The sequence below is a fragment of the Selaginella moellendorffii genome, unplaced genomic scaffold (assembly GCF_000143415.4).
Source record: "Selaginella moellendorffii unplaced genomic scaffold, v1.0 SELMOscaffold_184, whole genome shotgun sequence".
NCBI classification, from domain to species: domain Eukaryota; kingdom Viridiplantae; phylum Streptophyta; class Lycopodiopsida; order Selaginellales; family Selaginellaceae; genus Selaginella; species Selaginella moellendorffii.
In genome coordinates, this window is record NW_003314444.1 from 22,961 (window position 1) to 43,106 (window position 20,146).

The 20,146-nt window shown below is 37.1% G+C and overlaps 1 pseudogene; it reads right to left on the reverse strand.

Annotated features, from left to right (window-relative positions):
- LOC112343710 overlaps positions 1-19,079 on the reverse strand; it is a 20,150-nt pseudogene extending 1,071 nt beyond the window's left edge.
- Between the last annotated feature and the right edge of the window lie 1,067 nt (positions 19,080-20,146).

Genomic DNA, 20,146 nt, shown 5'->3' on the forward strand with positions numbered 1-20,146 from the left:
TTAGTATTATTCAAACTCAAGGATGCTTAACCCTCGCAGAATTTTTGACTAATTAAAAAAGGTGGTGCACTCTTATTTATGGGCCCTTTCCCTCTATAGGTAAACCGGTATAAATCCTCGGTCAAGTCAATCTCTTTAGTTTCTTACAAAAATTTAGAAGCTAAAAGGAATAAGGTTTCTAAGTTGTGACCTGTAACACATATATGAAAGATAAGTTTATTAACATGGTTATTAATTTGGTACATAAGCATAGAGAATTACACTTGGCATCATGAGTGATGCCATGCATAAATGCATATATGGAGGTTGAGTTAGAGTCTTAAATCTCTAGTGCTAAAAGGGCACTAGAGCATGTTTATAGTTTAGAATATGAGGACATTCATGTTTTTGTGATCATAGACTCTTAGGAAGAAGGTTGACTTGGGATATAGCTAAGTGGAGGATGCTTTCAATTTGTGGTTCATAGTTACTATGCTTGATATTGAAACCCTACACATCTAACTTGAATACTTGTAAGTGGCACCAAGGATGTGGTAAATCGAATGCAGACACACAATCTTGGTTGCTTTGGACCCTTGGCTAAAAAGAAAATTTAGTATCTATTAGTAAATATAACAAGATGTTTATATGAGAGCATTAGACGATTCTATAGCTAGTCAAGGACAAACTCCTTGATGAATTAAACAATTATATTTTTTAGTTCAAGCAGTGATTTGAACAATTGGTGATGGTATAAGTTAGTTAGTATGACTAAGTGGGAAAAACACTTAAGGGGAAATAATCAAATACAATTTAATGGTATTGTGAGTTCCAAGAAGTAGCCTGCAAGGATATCTGAAAGGGTCAGAAAATTGGGTTGTGAATAGAGTTTATAATGGTAACTGCTAGCAAGACTTACTGTAAGATTTTCTATTCTACTTTAGTCACTTAATCACACTTTTGACTATTTGGAAGAGTCTCACTCAAAACCTTCATAAGTTTTATTTCCAACTTGGGGACATGCTAACCCCGAGAATGGCATCTATGCCACTCAGCCTTTGCACTTGGTCTAAGTGCTTCACGTGTCTGATCCCATGATAAACACCCCATAAGTACCATTAACATATCACCCCATTATGCTAAGGCTATACCTATTTACTCTTATCTTATTAAAACCACTCTTTAGCATCTTTAGGATGCCCAAAAATATAAGGAACAACTTTCTCTAACATCCCTTTTTTGGTCCCCACCAAATCCCTTTCTGTCCCTAGCCATATTCACCCATACTGCCATTAGGTCAGAGCCTAAAGGCCCAACCATTATATCCCATTGACCTCTAGGACTTTTTTGCCATATGACCACATCCTTAGTCATTATATAGGAGGACTGCTCTTCTTCCTTTCCCCAGTTTGGGACGTTGAGACAACATTTTGAAACACCATGGCCCTTCACAAGCTTCATCGGTACTCTCCCTACCTTCTGCCTTTGGGTGCCCTAGCCATATGGCTAGAGTGAGGATGAGCCATGCTAGGTATCCAAGTAGGTAGTGCATTTCACACTTGGATTGGGAGCATTGGCCATTCGATATCCCAAGGGAGTTAGAGCCAACTTTTGAACATTTCATTAAGTTACCCCACTTGTCCATTTGTATTCACCCTAGTATTGGACTCCTCAGTGGTTATATCATCACCCACTACGTGGGTATAGCTTTCCTTGGTCACACTAGTCTTTCTTGGCCAAACTGGCTCTACTAGAGTCCTCCCCTTACTATACATTTGGAGCTCACCAAACCCTCCAGGGTCTGGGAGATGATCACTTTGGGCTTTCATCCTCGGACTTACACTTGGACTCAAACTCAGACTTGGACTTAGATTCGGACTCAAACTTAGACTCGGACTCGGTCTTAGACTTGGTCTCAGACTTAGTCTTGGTCATGGTCTCGGTCTCGGTTTTGGTCTTGTTCTTGGTCTCAGTCTCGGTCTCATCTCTTTCTTGACCTTGAACCCCATCTTAGGTCCATCTCAGACTCCATCTTGGGTCCATCTTGGATTCCATCTTGGGTCTATATGGGGTCCATATTAGACTCTATCTCAGACTCTATCTTGGGTCCATCTTTGGTCCATATCAAACTCTATCTTAGACTCCATCTCAGATTCCTTCTCGGATTCCATCTCGTACTCCATCTCAAATTCCTTCTTAGACTCTTTCTTAAATTCTTTGTAGACTCGTTCTTGACACTTTCATGTGTCATGACACTTGCCATGTGTCAGTCCTTGTGTCCATTTTTAGAGACTCATTCATCGATTGCTTCAAGCTCATTCTTTAAGCCCTTTTTTTAGAGTTTCACTCCCACTCTCAACTTTCTAAGTCGAAGGCTTTGATCCAAATATATTATACTTGTTAGACTTCTGCTTCAACCACTACCATGTGGCACCCTTTCTACTCCATTTTGGGGCTTAGGGATTTGAGTCTCACAACTCCAACACTCATCAATGAAGTTTGATGTTCTCATTAAATGATAAACCATTTTAGAAAGTAACCCCATCATAAATTACCATTTTTCATCCTTGGCACCCATTCAATATTTGTTAATGGTTTAACACCAAAAGCTCACCATGTATTGCCCATCCTCCAAGGAGCATAGCCTCTAACTAAAAGGCTCATTAGACCATATGTGGTGGTTCTCTCCCTTTATTTAGTTTAGTTTTTGTTAAACCCGTTAAAGACACCTTCTCTATCTCAAACCAATTACTCATTCTTGAATAGTCTTAGCTTCTATCATCATAACTATCACACCTTAGAACTTTTAATTTTGATTTTCCAAAGTTAATTTCCTAGGTGTCTTTGACACCTTACATTAGACATATTGTACAAATAGCACTTCCCCATCCTAGAAAGTTCTTTACTTGAAGGCACTATCATCCTCTTTTCTCTTTCATGCCACTCTAGGCACTAAATTCCACTTATCCATAATTGGCGCTAAGCTTTCCACGGCTATATCATTTGGTTACCTTGGCTACCTTGCCATTCCCTTCCTTAGAGCTTTCATCTTTGCCAAATTGGAGCATTTGGGAATTTATCATTGGAAACATATTTCTTTTCTTGCAATCCATTAGCATCCAACATATGAATGTTCCTTGCTTAACTTTGCCATTTAGATTCATTCCAATGGTTTCTATGGCCTAATCTTGGCCACTAATTTTTTTCTTCTATCCTTTGACACTAAACAACATAGAATCACTATGAGCTCTATCCATGGTCCAACTTTATAACCCTTCTATGAGTTTTTCTTAAATATTAATTTCTTGGACTCACTATTCCATTATATTGACACAGTTCATTTCCCTTAGGTGTCCTTCCCATTTGGTCATCTTGACCAAGCCACATCATTACTAATAGTTCAAACCAACACTTTGAACTAGGAACTTTATTCTTTAGCCTCATAAAGACTTTTGTAGCACATGTGGTTTCTTACCCTTTATCCTATAGTGATTTACTATAGGATAACCACAAAGCAAAACCTAAACCCTCTATGTGCCACATGTCTAAAAGACAGTCGAGCAAAACTTGAGTTTCAGGGCTTTGGGCCACTGAACGAAGGAATAGAGCTAAATTTTTAAGTATGAAGCTAATGAGCAAAGGTATTAGAGCATAGAATAACTCTTAAGTGTACAGCCCAAAGAGTGAAGGGATAGGAGCGCGGAGCAACTTAAAATAGTACTAGAGCATCTAGCATCCCAATGCTAGGATTAGCACACAAAATAAAGCCAAATGGAGTTTGGTGCTATTTCAGCATATTAGTGGCTTAATGTGAGGATATGGGTACTCTACCATCTAGTATGGTATGGAACTTGGGCTTATACCTAAGTTGGATGCAGAACAAGGACAGGCATGCAAGCAAGAGCTAGACTTTACCTCAGGTTGGTCGGCCATACCCGACCTGCCCACTATCCTTATACATTTGGAACCCTTATTGCCCCCCCCAAAGCTCAATATTGCATGGGTTCTTGATACTAGCAAGTGCAAACTAATGACAGGAGTTTCTCAAACCAGGCTAAGTATGCTTAGCAAGAAACATATAGGTTCCTACCTTATGTCTATCTAATTTAAGTGCATGGTCATTGAATTAGTTTCTCAACTAATTCAAGTGGGAATTGGTAACAAATCTAGCAATATTGACCTACTACCGTTGTGGCAATAAGGAAAGAATAGCCAAAAAGGACTAGCTGATAGGTAACTTTGATATTCAAAGTCACATTTGAGACACTCTCCCCCCCTTAGGGAAGATAAATGTCCTTGTTGATGCATATTCAAGTTTAGAACACTGCCAAGGAAACAACTTCACAAAAAGCTTTTGGTGTTCACACTATATGAGAAATGCACCAACTTAAATGAGTTAGGATAACCTATTTATATAATGCAGATGCAGTACCAACTCAAACACCTTCTGGCCGTTGTCGACAAAGAAATGACCAATGGAGTTAGCCACCCTTGCTACTCTGGATATCACCTAGCTTACAAAAGTGTGATATGCTTCTACACGCAAACACATAGAGAGAGAAGCCAATGGTCAACCCTTTTAAGCAAAGAAACCAAATCCGTCGGTAAGGTTTAGATAAACTACTATAAACAAGCAGTTAGAGTTGTTTACATGGTCACACCCTTTGAATAGAATAAAGAATATCGATAGAGAGGTGGGTGATGTGACCAATTGACAGTAGCTACCCCATGATTAAAGATTTCACCATGCACATGAAGTGTCGAAGGCAGTTTGCCTATACTGGCCCAAACCCAAAGATCAATAGATGGACAATATCAAAGTTAGAGACAATGATATCTTAAAGACTTAATTATCAATGAATAAATCTTAGATTAGAACACAAAAGTAATCTAAGTAAGTTATCATCCTATTAAAGTATAGAAACCACCAAGAGCTTTAAAGGCTAAGGTCATAGGATTAACTATCCAATAAAATTAAATATCAAGTATATCATCAAGAAAACTCAATAATAAAACTTAACTATCAAAGATTGCAAATAGCATGCTAAACAGCTTATAAAAGACAGCTCAAAGAACACAAAGTATCATCAACTAGCAAGCAAAATACTCACAAATGTATTACATGAAGGAAATAACATCTAATTTATTAGAACCAACTATAACGACAATCAACAGAATAGAATAAATGTTGCAAGACCAAAAAATACTCATTTATGCCAACTATCACACTAGCCAATCCAAATAAATCACAATTAAAAATACTAAGGAACCAGAGTTGCTCAAGCAAGTGTTAGCAACATCCTACAGATGTCTCAAACCCAAGAGACGAAAGAAAACCATAAAGAACATATAGTAATGCGAAAGCCAAAAGCCATCAAAGAGAATAACTATCATAAAAGATCATCAATCATCCTATTAATGAAGAGATGCATAATCATTGTTGAAGAAAGAATCCACCATTCTGAAGAACAGCAAACTATTCTAGATCAACAATAATCAAGTAAAACCTTTGATAATGGTAATCAACTATCCTAGATGACAGTTAATCATCACTAATGATTGCTAAATGCATATACTAACTTCAATATTGAAGTTAATAAGCTAAAATGCTTTCCCAAACAACTTCTAACAAATAGAATAATGAACACAAAACTCAAAGAACCAAAAGCTCGAAGAAGCCTATAGCTAAGTCTCACGAATAATGATCACGAGTATCACATAAATTAACTTTAATGCTTGAAAAAGAATTCATGGTATAACCCACAATATCCTCTTCAACATATCCATAAGCTAAACTTCATAATGCAAAGCTAATGAAGAACATTTTTGCATCAATCCAAAAATGAAGCATAACAGAGTTATTGTTATGAACCATCGCAAGAAAATAAAGATCTAGTTTCCCTAGACTATGCTATGCCACCTCTTGAGGTTCCTCACCACCCAACCACCCCCAGCAGACATGGTAAGCTATCATTTAGTGAATATTGAGGGATCAAGTTCAATATCATGGGGGTTCAATATTGAGATGGACCCGAGATGGAGTCCGAGATGGAGTCCGAGATGGGGTTTCAGATGGTGTTCGAGATGGACCCGAGATGGAGTCCAAGATGGACCCTAGGTGGACCCGAGATGGAGTCCAAGATGGACCCTAGATGGAGTCCGAGATGGACCCGAGATGGAGTCCGAGATGGACCCGAGATGGAGTCCGAGATGGAGTCCAAGATGGAGTCCGAGATGGACCCGAGATGGAGTCCGAGATGGAGTCCAAGATGGACCCGAGATGGAGTCTGAGATGGACCCAAGATGGAGTCCAAGATGGAACTGAGATCGAGACCGAGACTAAGTTTGAGTCTGAAACTAGGACTGGGATTGAGTCCGAGTCCAAGTTCAAGTCCGAGTCCAAACACTAATACAAGCTGTTGGGTGAAAGCCCAAAGCGATCGTCCTCTAGGGGGGAGGGGGGGGGGGAGGGGGGGGGGGGCTGCGGGGGATTCCAAAAGTATAGTAGGGAGAGTGTGGGGGTTGGAGCCTAGTGGAGCTAGTTTGGCCAGGAAAGGCTAATTTGGCCCAGGAAGGCCATACCCAGTGTTGGGTGATGAACTGACCACTGGGAAGTCCAAGACTAGAGTGAATATGGACTGACAAGCGGGGTAGCTTGGTGAAGTGTTCAAGAGTTGGCTCTAGTTCCCTCGGGAGATCAAATGGTCGATGCTCCCAGTCTAAGTGTGGGTGGCATGACCTACTTGGATACCTGGCGTGGCTCAATGGAACCTCGCTCTAAGCCCATGGCTAGAGCACCTAAAGGCAGAAGGCAGGGAGAGTACCCACAAGGCTCACGTAAGGCCACGATGTTCCAAAACATTGCCCCAAAGTCCCAGGCTGTGAAAAGGAAGAGGAGCCATCCTCTAGGGTAGAGACCAAGGATATGGTCATGTGAGGAGGAAGTCCTAGAGGACCGTGGGACATAGTGGTCGGGCTTGTGGGCCTCGATCCAATGGCAGTGTTGGTGAACATGGCCATGGGTAGAAAGGGATTCAGTGGGGACCGGAAAAGGGATATTGGGGAAGGCCATTCCCCATGCCTGCAGGCATCCTAAGGATGCTAAGGAGTGGATCTAGGATGATCAGTCATGGATAGATGGCCCAGTCTTTGAGAGACAGGGTTGTGATGTAGGTGGTGTCAGACCACCGGTGTGACTAAGGTGAATGGGCATGGCCTTAGCGTAACGGGCTGATATGTCGGTGGTACCTTGGGGTGTCAACCATGGGATTTAACACGTGGAGCACTTGGACCAAGTGCAATGTTTAGTGGCATGGATGCTATTCTTGGGGCTAATAAGTCCTTATGTCCAAAACAGGACTTATGGAGGTTGTGAGTGAGACTCCTCCAAGTGGTCAGAGGTGTGGTTAAGTGACTAAAGTAGAATGGAAAATTTAGTCGCTTACAACTTGGTATCAGAGTTGTTCTTTAGTTTGACTTTTATTGGTGCTCAAGTATATCACCATTGGTGTTGGCATCAGAAGGTCCTAGGAGTGGGCCTATCCACAAGTCAGGAAGACATGACTCTCCACTACAGTTCATGTGTGAGCTTGTAAGTAAGTAAGGTGTGAATAGAAAAGGGCCAATAATGGAACGACTTTAGGATCTTGGGAATAGTATAAGGTTTCCTCAGAGAGATGAGGAAGTGATCCAGATGAGTGTTTGATGCAACAAATGGGCTAACATAGTTGTGGTAAAAAACTATAGTTGGGATCACGGGAAAGATGTAGACTCCAAAACAATAAAGGAGTCACAAGATTACCTTCATATAGTTGAGGTTGGTGCTCATAACTTTGAGACTGGAATTGATGACCATGGGAGGTCAAATATAGAAGAGGACACAAGTCCTTGAAATGGCAGCCAGGGCTACCTCTCATAAATGCTGGAACAACCCAAGGAGTTGGAGGTGTACTCAGAGGATGAGTTGGTATTCTCATCACATGGACAAGTGATCCTATGGGGCAAAAGGTTGCCCCAAGAGAATAAATCAAGTGTCGAAGTAACACTTGCAAAGATGGTCCTTGTGAGTAGGATCTGAATACAAGAAGTTGTATTTCAGTGAGTTGGCACCTCAAAGGTAGGACCTTATGGGTTGTCGAATAATAAAGTCCAAGAAGCTAGATGACTTAAATAGAGTCAAGGAATAATCCTAAAGGATTGATAGAAGTATTTGGACTGAGGTGTGTTGTACCCCACGAAGGATGGGGAGGGATCATAGGATCTAAGTATGAAAAAAGAGGGTATCTCATCGATGGCAGAATGTGCCATGCTAAAGTCATGGGAAAGGTGTTCCCCAAAAAGAAAGAAGCTTTGGCATAGAGTTGTGAACACTATGGTGCAGTGCTAACTGATAGTTGGCATGAAAAACAACTGCTTTGGTCTTGGCAAAGACCTCGACACAAGTGGGGAGTGTCATAAAGGTAGTCTTGTAGAGCCGAGGGTGTGGAAACACCGAATGTGCTAAAGCGTGTTGCCTTGAGGTCAAGTTGGTGGGTTTATGAAAACCCCTTCCCAGAGGAATCTTAATGGAAATGGGAATGGCATGGCCTAAATTGGAAGGCATGCGGTTGGAGTGTAATGACCCAGATAATGATGGAGGTGTGAAAGCACCAAGCAATGAGTTGTGGGACTTGACAACTATGAGGCAACTAAGCAAAAGGTGCAAAATAATTGGTTAAACTGGTAGAAGGTAGCTACCTAAGACTTTTTATTGGGATAAGGAAGTTAGATATACTTTTATGGAGGAGAAGTTGCTTATGTTGCGATATAGTAAGTCAATATCATAAAGGGAATGCTCATTGCCAAAGAAGACCATCATTGGAATACCCAAACATTCTAAAACACCAAGAAGTGGTGTTTGGTGTCGCAAGGGCATTAGATAAGGCCCAAGGGACTAAGTCCCTAGCGAATGATGGATAGGAGGTGCCATCCAAACTTCCAAGGTTGTGGACACGAGAGGAATCCATCTATCTAAATTGGACAAAGCCAAAAATGGGATTTTGGCAAGGTTAGTGATAGGCATATGGAGGCCTATAAGTAGCAATGGTAATCCCGGTGTGTGGGATTATAAGGTGAGCATGCCCAGATTGAGGAACCACTCCCTAAGCTATTAGGTAGGTTCATCCCTAAGAATACTTGTTAATGCATAGTAATTAGCCTCTCCAAAACTACATAATAACAAACTTCACTTTCCCTTTTCTAACATAACCCACCATAAGGAACCCTAACCTCAGCCATAGCTAGGAACCCTAGCCTCCACCAGGGATCCCTAGCCCTAGCTGCCACCTGGGTAGGAGAGATCTCTACAACTGCTAGATCTTGCATTGAGCTTAAGGGATGTAAAAAGCCTACCTAGCTATCCCCATGTGAAATTTTATGCCAAAATTCAGACACAAATCCATGAGCCCTAAATTGGAGCTAAAAAGGTTCCACATGGTAATAGTCAAAGCAAAAGTCTAACAAGCATAACATGTTTGGACTAAGGCTCTGATTTAAAAAGTTGAGAGTGGGAGTGAAACTTTAAATAATTTTTGAGGGACGAGCATAAAGCAATCAGTAAATTGGTCTCTAAAAAAGGACATAAGAAGAACTGACACATGGCAAGTGTTGTGACACATGAAAGTGTCAGGAAAGAGTCTGGCACTATTTTGGCCTAATGTGAGGATATGGGTACTCTACCAACTAGCATGATGTTGAACTTAGGCTTAAACCCAAGTTAGATACAAAACAAGGACAGGCATGCAAGTGAGAGCTAGACTATGCCTCAAGTTAATTAGCTATGCCCAACCTACCCACTATCCCTACTATACATTTAGAACCCCACAGCCCCTCCCCCCCCTTGAGGAACACATCCTTTGGGCTTTCACCCTTAGCCACCTTTAGTATTAGGATTTAGTCTCTAGGACAAACGCAAAACTTATTAAATATGGAATGTCCTTAGATTGTGAATTTGGACATGGGATGAACACCATTGTGTTCAGAACAATTTCTAAATTCAGTAGATATGCCAAATAAGCAAATCTAGACACTTTCCATAAATAGTATTTGGGACCGAAATGAGACTAACACAAAAGGTATGATAACAAATATGTTTGGCAAACACGGTGAGCTATCATTTAGCTAATATTGAGGGATTAAGCTCAATATCACTAGGGTTCCCAACACTAGCAAGTGCAAGTCAACGAATGAGTTTCTCTAACTAGGTCAAGTATGCTTAATTAATAGCATTTAGGAATTTTGTCCTTATGCTCATTTGGTCAAGTGTATACATAAAGATCAATTTCTCAACTAGCTTAGATAGAGATTGAAAAAAGGGACTAGCAATACTAACCTTCTGCCATCATGGCAGTAAAGAAGGAATATCTAAAAGGACTAGCTGACATGTAACTTTCGATAGCTAAAGTGACATTTGCAACACTCTCCCCCCTTAGAGAAGATCAACATCATTATTGATACATATTCAACTCTAGACCACTGGTAAGGAAACAACTTGAGAAAACGTTCACAATGATCACACTATATGAGAAATACACCAACTTAAATGAGTTAAAATAACCTCTTTGTTTAACGCAGATGTGTTACCAACTCAGACACCTTTTAGCCATCGCTAATAAGGAAAAGACCAATAGAGTTAGCCACCCTTGCTACTTTAGGTGTCACCCAACTTACAAAAGTGTGATATACCCCTACATATAGGGATATAGAGAGGGAAGCCAAAGGCTCCAACCCTTATGAGCAAAAAAACTAAACTTGTCAGTAAGGTTTAGATAAACTACTGTAAATAGGCAGTTAGAATTGTTTACACAGTCATGCCCTTTTTAACAAAATAATGAACATCAACAGAGAAGTGAGTGATGTGACCAGTCGATAGTAGTTACCTTATGACTACAAATTTCACCATGCACACGAAGTGCCAAAGCCAATCTACCTATACTAGCCCAAACCCAAATATCAAGAGATGGATAATATCAAAGTCACAGATAATGATATATGATAGACTTAATTATTAGTGAATAAATCTTAGATTAGAATATAAAAGTATTCCAAGTAAGTTATCATCTGATAAACCAGTATTAGAGTATAGAAATCACCAAGATCATCATAATTGGAAAACATAAGAGTCACCATCCAAAAAAATTCAATAATCAATGTATTATCAAGAAAAGTCAATGATAAAACTTAATTACCAAAGATTGTAGATAGCATGCCAAATAACTTATAAAAGATAACTCTAAAGAACATAAAGTATAATCAATTAGCAGGAAAATGCTCGTGAATATATTACCCGAAGGAAATAATATCCAATCTTATCAAATGTATCACCTAAAGGAAATAATATCCAATCTATCAAAACCAATTGTAGCAACAATCAATAGAACAGAATGAATGTTGCAAGACTAACAATCACTTGTTCATGCCAACTATCGCATTAGCCAATCTATATAGATCTCGGTCAACAATACTAAAGAACCAAAGCTGCTTAAGCAAGTATCAGCAACATTCTACCGATGTCTCAAACCCAAGAGACCAATTCAGAGTAAACCACAAAGAACATATGATATTGCGAAAAGCCAAAAACCATTAAAAAGAATAACTTACTATCATGAAAGATCATCAATCATCCCAACAATGAAGAGATGCATAATCATCATTAAAGAAAGTATCTACCATCTCTAAGAAAAGTAAATCATTCTAGATCAATAATAATTAAGCAAAACATTTCACAAGGATAATCAACTATCCTAAATGATAATCAATCATCACTAATGACTGCCATATGCAAAAGCTAACTTCAACATTAAAGCTAATGAGCCAAAATGTTTTTCCCAACTATTCTTAACAAATGGAATAATGAGCATGAAAACTCAAGGAGCCAAAAGCTCGAAGAAGCCTATACCTAAGTCTTGCCGAACAATGATAACGAATTTTGCATGCACTAACTTCAATGTCAACGAAGAAATCATGGTATAACCCAGAACATCCTCCTCAACATATCTAAAAGCCAAACTTCATAATTCCAAAGCTAATAAAGAGTATATCTGCATCAATCCAAAAGCTAAATTAGTGCACATGAATTTGGAGCTGAACTCCAAGCCTGTTGCACTACAAAACGAGGGTTTGGTACAATCCCATGAGCACCAGCTCCCCGTATCTAGCACCTGCATGCAAAATGGTGTTCGATGGTGTTTGGCATAATTTTGGCATACCGGTGGTATAACGCGAGGAGGAGGGTACCCACCAACTAGAGCAACATAGAGCTTAGGCTTAGACCCAAGCCAAACGCAGAACAAAGAGTAACACAGCCTAGCAGGAGCCAAATTAATGTCTTATGTGATCGAATATGCATTCCAACCACTATCCTTACTATATATTTGAAACCCCCGATAGGATTTCCCCCCGGAGGAACACACGCTTTTGAATTTGGATACAGACGAACACCATTGTATTCAAGACAATCTTTACACACTATAGATATGCCAAATGAGCAAATCTAGACACTTTCCAAAAATATAATTTGGGACTAGAATGAGACTAACACAAAGGGCATGATATTGATGGTGTTTGGTAAACATAGTAAGCTATCATCTAGTAATATTAAGGGACTAGTCTCAATATGTGATGGTTCTTGTCAAACTAATGCAAGACAGAGCAAAAAAAAACTAACAAACTAGGCCAAGTATGCTTGGCTAAATAGACATTTAGGAATTCCATCCTTATGCTCATTGGGCCAAGTATAAATGCTAAGTCTAATTTACTAATACTTGGACAAGCGGGGCTAATAAAGGGAATTAGCAGTACTAACCTCTAGCCATCATGGTAGTAAGGAGAGAGTGTCCGTAAGGATGGGCCAACAAGTATTTTTCGATACCTAAAATCACATTCGCAACACAACCATAATGAAGCTATGCTCAATAAGTGATCACCAAATAATCCTTTATAAATCCATTTATAGCAAAATATAATTCACTTCGTAATAACCATAAGAAAAATCATCAATGATTGATATATCCCAATCAAATCTAACAAAGATTCAATCACTTCAATATCGATCATTAACTCTTTCTTTAGTAAGGCTAGTATAGTTCATGACTAAATCACTTTTCAAGGAAAAGCCAAAGCTCAACCCTTACTAAATAATATTGTCTAGAACACAACTGACTCAACTTGCCACTTAGTTCATTTGAATGCTAACATAATTGCTAACTAGCAAATGCACAAATACCAATAACATAAAGCTATAGCCAAATCATCAACATTATTGTCATCAAGACCAATGAAATTCAATATCAATCCTAAGGAGAAACATCCCATTTCACTTGAATCTCAATAATAATAATGTCAACAACAAGGCATCCATCTTAATGCCATCAACACCATAACAAAGCTAATGAAAAGCAAGAGTGAATCACCACCCAAAACTCTTTAGCAAATAAACTAACGAAAGTCGAAGATACTTTAGTTAGTATCTAAGACCAATCTTTTAGTAAAACTCAGTTACAGATAACACATTATCAAGGAGTGATTCACCATATCTAAGACTCAATATAAACCAACACTATGGACTAAATTCAACCAAATGATATTGATAGAGATAGAGTCGATATGCCAACATGGAAAACCCATGTAAGTTTAACGACACAATCCTCCACAACACCATCCAGTAAAGCAAGCCCATCACTGCTAAATCATCATTGAACAAAGTAAATATCATAGTTTTTGATAAGTCTACAAGCAATCATTAGTCTTAAAGCAACCAACAATCACTTTTCAACTTGCTTTCACAAGACCCAAACACTAAACTCATGCTATTGAGTCATATACTTGTCCAACATGAACATAATACCTTAAACACGAGATACAGGAACATGAACAAGCACGAACTAAATGACCACTCGAATCCAATCGAACTACAATAAGCTTACTAATGCATTTAGCTAACAGCTCTAAGTATGCCTTGAAGAGGCTAGCTATACATGATCAACACTTCATCAAAATTGAAGTGAAGACCATGAGATGGACTTATATTAGTACACAACCTCATAGACAAAGCTATAGTACAGATACTAACATCTTAAACTTAAACAATTAAGTTGTACATCACTATCCTTAGCCAAGGTGCAAGACTACCAAGACCAAGTCAAGATCAATGAGAGCTCACTACTCTTATAGAGTCTAATGAAATACAAGGTGTAACCTACCACCAAACATCACACTATAGAAGAAAGGCACAAGGGTACATAACACTACCCTAGGGCTCATAGTGGAGTGGCAGCAAAGTGAAGTTTTTTAGGTAGCTCAGGGGTGGTTGGGTGGTGAAGAACCTCAAGAAGAGGTGTAGCATACTTTTGGGAGTCTATTTGCACCGGATCATAACATTGGTATCAGAGGAGTTGGTTGCAATGGCTAACCAAGTTGAATGTTGAAATCTTGTTGTCGATAGTGGTGCTGATGATGGTGCTGATGGAGTTATAGAGGTTTGAACCATTCAAGATATTGTTCATGAGCTGCAAGCCCTTAATCAAAATCAGCAAAAGATGCAAGACGAGATGCATGGCATAATGGATACCATGCATGAGTGTGTTGAGGCACTCAAGGCTAGATATGGTGGTGCTCCAAGTAAACCTTCTTTGGTAAATTAACTCAAGATTCCAACTTTTTCCGGTGATGGTGGTGTGAACAAGTGTTTAACTTGGTTAACCAATGTGAAGAAGTTCTTGGCTACTAGAAGAACTTTAGATGCAGAGGCTTTAGTGGCTATTCCAATGGTTTTGCATGATGTGGGTCTTTAGTGGTGGAATTGGCTTGAGGAGTATCACGTTACGGATAAGAAACCACTAGTGTCTATCATCAATGAGTTTAAGATTGCTTTTTATTTACATTTTGCCCCTCATAATGATATGGAGAATGCTCACACAAAACTTTGACATTTCCAAGAAGGGAAAATGACGCTCGGGGACTATATCGAGAAGCTTACTTGCTTGGTTAGCCGTGTTTCAACAAAGGATCTAGATCAAAACAAGTCCTACTTTATTGATGGCCTTCATAGTGAGAGCATGCGGCAACACTTGTGTCATTCTCAACCTACAAAAGTTTGGAGGATCTCTTTGATGTGGCTCCTCAACTTGAAAATGACAAGCATAAGTCTTGCAAGCATTCGAGAAGTCCTTCTATCAAGAATTATTATGATGATCATCATGGACACAAGGATGGAACAAGCATCACAGGTTGAAGTCTATAGTGGCTACTTATAGAGCTGATGGTGTGGAGACACCAAATGTGCCAAAGTGTGATGCCTTGACGTCAAGTTAGTGGGTTCATAAGAACCCCTTGCCAAAGGAATCCCAATGGAAATAAGATGGTATAACCTAAGTTAGAAGGCATGCAGTTAGAATGTGGTGACCTAAATAATGATGGAGGTGTAGAAGCACTAGCAATAAGTTGTTGACAACTATTAGGCAACTAACCAAAAGGTGCAACATAATTGATTGGATTGGTGGAAGTTAACTTTTCACGAAAGATAAGGAAACATAAAATAAAATATCAAAGCACTAGTTTTACCATCAAAGATAGAAAAACTATTTCAAGAAAATTTTACATAAGAGAAACCTTATAGATCTTCTTAAACTAATATTCTCTTTTATCTTCATCCAAAGATAATAATTGCATTATAAAATGTTTGTATTAAGACAAACATGCAATAATGCTTCATGATAAATCTATGCATTCATGTCTATTATATGACATGGCATTTAATATGGTATAAGATATCTCATACATATACAAATATCAAATCCATATCTTAATAATATCTCAAAAATTACCAAAGTCTTTTATATTTTTAATCAGTCTTGCTCATAATCTTACTTAAATCTACCAGCATCTTTACATGGGTTTTATCTAGTCTCAATATTGACCAAATGATTTATTTCTATAGTTAAAACATATGGTTTACATAAGTCTTTTGATCTTGCTCTAGATTTCTTCTGCATTTGTATTATCTCAATCCCTATCAAAACATAAGGAAAATATCATAATAATAACATACATAGTTAAACATAATATAATCTTTATATTAAAAATCCCTTCTACAATTCACTCTATCACTTACACACATCATAACATAACAAATATAACTCATAACATTATATCACATTTAAAATTCTCTTTGTTGAGTGAAGTCTTCTATTCTAGTCTTGTACTGTATTTTCTATTGTATCTACTATATACCATCTTTGCACAACAAAATTATGTTTAATTTTAATAATATAGTATTGAATCAATAAAATACTCTTTGTTCTGTAAAGGTTTTGTTCTATAGAACAATGAGTATGCTGAAATATTTTCAGGGAGATATATCATTCCCAAGATAAATAGATCTTCTTTTTTAATTTTTCAATGTTAAAATTTTTGATTGTATGCAAGGTTAAATTTATCTTAATTTTGCAACTATTCATCTCCAGAGAAATGGAAAATAATGCAATTAGATAATAATGCAAATGTTGGGAAGATAAGATCATATTTTCATCATCACTAAATTTGAAATTAAATTCTTCTATTGCCTTTATAAAAAGTACAAAAACCTAAACACATTTACAAGATTTCTGCCATGATTTAAAATAAATTAAATGTTCATAAAAAAAAAGAATTGTATACTACCAAAACATGATAGGTTAATTATGGGAAATTATAATTTTGATTGCATATTGAGCTAAAGTGTTTTTATCTGAACTGTAATAATACATTTAACATTCATTTTTACTTAACTGTAATATTGCCTCTAAATTGCATAGTTTACTAAAGAATAATAAAATTTCTATTATATATTTGTTTTTACATTTAAAAATATACTTAAAGTAGATATAATGTTCATCTTAAGAAAAACCAGTAATAATCTTTATGATAAAGCTATGGACTCCAATAAAAAATAAATTACTATTAACTTATTCAACACTACTCACTAATAAGCAATTATATAAAGGTGAACATGATCACATATTAATATAGCTTATAAAATTATTATTGTTTTAAACATAAACATGGATCTAACACATTACTATGAAAATATTAATATTCATATGTATTATATATTATATAAGAAAAATTTAGGAATTCGATATTTCAATTTATATTTCTAATTTAGAGAAAACTATTGTAGTATTAAGTTTGCCATTTGTGAGTAAAGTGCTACCATTGCATTTTATTCTTTACTTTATTTTATTAAAACATAAATTTTTTATACTTAAATTTTATACAACTTAAAAAAATTATATAATTAGATATCATACTAATATACAATAAAACTTTAATAAAATTTATTCTATGATTGAAATAATATAAAATGTATTATTGTTTTATAACACAAATGTAGCATCTACTTATCAAAACATTTATAAAAATAATATTTACTGTTATAATTTATATTAATTTTAAAATGAATGTTGTAGAAAACTCTACTCTTGTTGACTAAATATGAATTTTAAAATTATTTACAAATATAAAATCCTCTATAACTAATGACATTTTTTTCATTTTCTTTAAGTATATTCATGTTTTGGATATTTACCTCATCAACACTTTCTCTGTATAGAAAAGATAAATTAGTTTCTAATATAATTACTAATTTATATTTCATAACAATAACACTCTTTTATTTTATTACTTGCTTCAAATACTCCACTATCTGGTTTTAAACTAAAATATATATAGTCTAAATAATTTTTTTTATTAACATTCAAATCCACCTTTCAGTATTTTTTTTTATATATTTGGCATCTTGTAAAACCTATCTATAACACTTAATTTGTTTTGCCACTATTTACATCTCTTGGAGTTAAAAAATAAAAATTCTAAATAACACACCTTGTTCAAAAGTCCTAAATACAAACTTTTAGGAGTATCATATAATTTCATTTGAGAAAAATATTTTTATACATATATTTGAAGAAGGTGGGAATATATTTATATTATAAGTGGACTTAGCATATATAACAAAAGCATGTAATTGTTTTTATAGATATTGAAGTAAAATATAAGATTAAAATAAATAATTAGATTATAATAGTTTGGAAATAAAAATAAAAATTATTATGATGAAAAAGTTTGAAGGATTTCCTTCATAGTGGGTTTAGTTTTTTTATGTTTTGTAAAGAAGCTGTATTTGATTTTTTCTAGGATTGAATTGTTGTTAATGAAAGTATACCACTGTTGATTACTGGTCTTTAGGCTAGGTATAAAGTGAAAAACACAAATTTTCCCTCCCATTGGTCCATGTGTTTCCTACGTCACCATCTTCGTCGTGATGAATTACAAAGTTTTCAAATTCCAGCTGCAACTGATTCCCAGCTCAAAATCAGTGACACTGATTTTAAGGAAGGACGTTAGGTCTCATTTAAAAGACCACCTAAAACATTCTAACACAACCTCTGGTGAGATTAACACCAAGGAAGGGAGATGAGTCATTTAGAATGAAAACTCTTAGCTTTAAACATCTTATATGCAGGTATTCAATGAGGTTAGTTCCAGTGCCTTGGTAACACAAAAGAGAACTGTAAGTAAATGAAATTTGCTATACTTACATTACATGTAAACTAAGAAAAAACTTCTGAAATCATGCCGGTGTCCGGTAAGACTTTCATTGGCTACAGCCATAGAGCTCAAGAGCACTAGAGCTTTCCTGCTAGTGCTCAAAGACCAACAAGGTCCCTCTGACTTTTCTTGCCGCTCTAAATGCCATGTGCTTGCTGCTGTGAAGGAAGGCATGCAAGCTCAATAAGAAATCAATGTAGAGTTTGTGGATGGACTTGATTGATATGTACAAGGGTGGGAGTTTGCTTTTCAGGTTTTAGATTCCAAACAATCATTCAACACAAGGATCTTCAACAATGATAGAAAACCTCTGTGCTTCTTTTGCTTACCAGAAATTTGCCAAAGTATCCCCTGCCAGCCATGGCCTTTCCAACAATCTGTGACAATCCAAGAAACATTGGACCCAAGAAAGCAAAGAACTCTGGCACTGCTACGCTTATAGCTCGATTCAAAGCTCTGTCAAAAGTGTTTTGCATCTCGTTATTTCCAGAACTTCCTAACCATGAGCCTCATAGAGAGCTCGCATTTGAGGCCCAAATAAAATGCACTACCAGTTTGTTTTTCTTTCACTTCGAGACAATACACTTTGCTGTAATTGGAGGGATTTCTTTCGCCAGCCATCCGTTAAGGCAGACAAGTTTACTAAACCTTGTCACTGCTAGACGTAATCAACAAAGGAGCCAGAGCCACCTCTACTACTCAACCTTTAGACTTTCTTTAAAACTAATCCTACACAGCCATTCAGATGGATCTTCTAGCAGATCATCATGATGACAGATCCAAGTCTAGAAGCACTGAAAATCTACACAAAGAGAAATACATACAGCTAGCCTCTTCCCACACTCTTTGCTTCGATGGAATTAATAATCTTATTTCCATAAATTTATAAAGATCTAAGGTAAATTCTACTTTGGTAGTTCGCTGTTTCATTCTGGCCGTTTCCCCTCCAACAGCAAGCTTTGAAGTCCATTAAGGGGCCTGGTTACAAGAGTAACATAAAATACTCCATTCGAGATATGATTGGGCACTCTTTATATTACGGATTATCTCATGCTACTCCGTTGCTCATGAAAAGACTCTTGAGGAAGGGTGGGATTTAGAGAAATGGTTTCGCCACTTGTCTTTAAATCAGCAGAGTAACTAAATATCTATTCTAGTAATCAAAGAATACAACAATTCAACGCTTGAATGCAGAGAATAGCGGCTATGCTTCAAGCGTGGCACAACAATAGTCTCTTTGTATGAAAGTTTTCTTAAGTGACAATGGCGTTGATCTCAATTTGTTTATGATCAGAAATGGACATGCTAGGAATCCGCCTGGCAGCACTCCCCGCCATCTAGGCCAATCCAGTCTGGCACACAAGTGGCTTTAGAAATTCACATGTTTTGTGAGGCATGTCCTCAACAAAATATTCTCTGCAAGGGAGAACTTGCTCTCATTTCCTCTGGCACACCAATAATCATAAGCAAAGGACACTATATTTCCATTGCAACCTTTAGTCCTACTACGAGGAATCCGTGTGGGGTGATATATGATCTATCT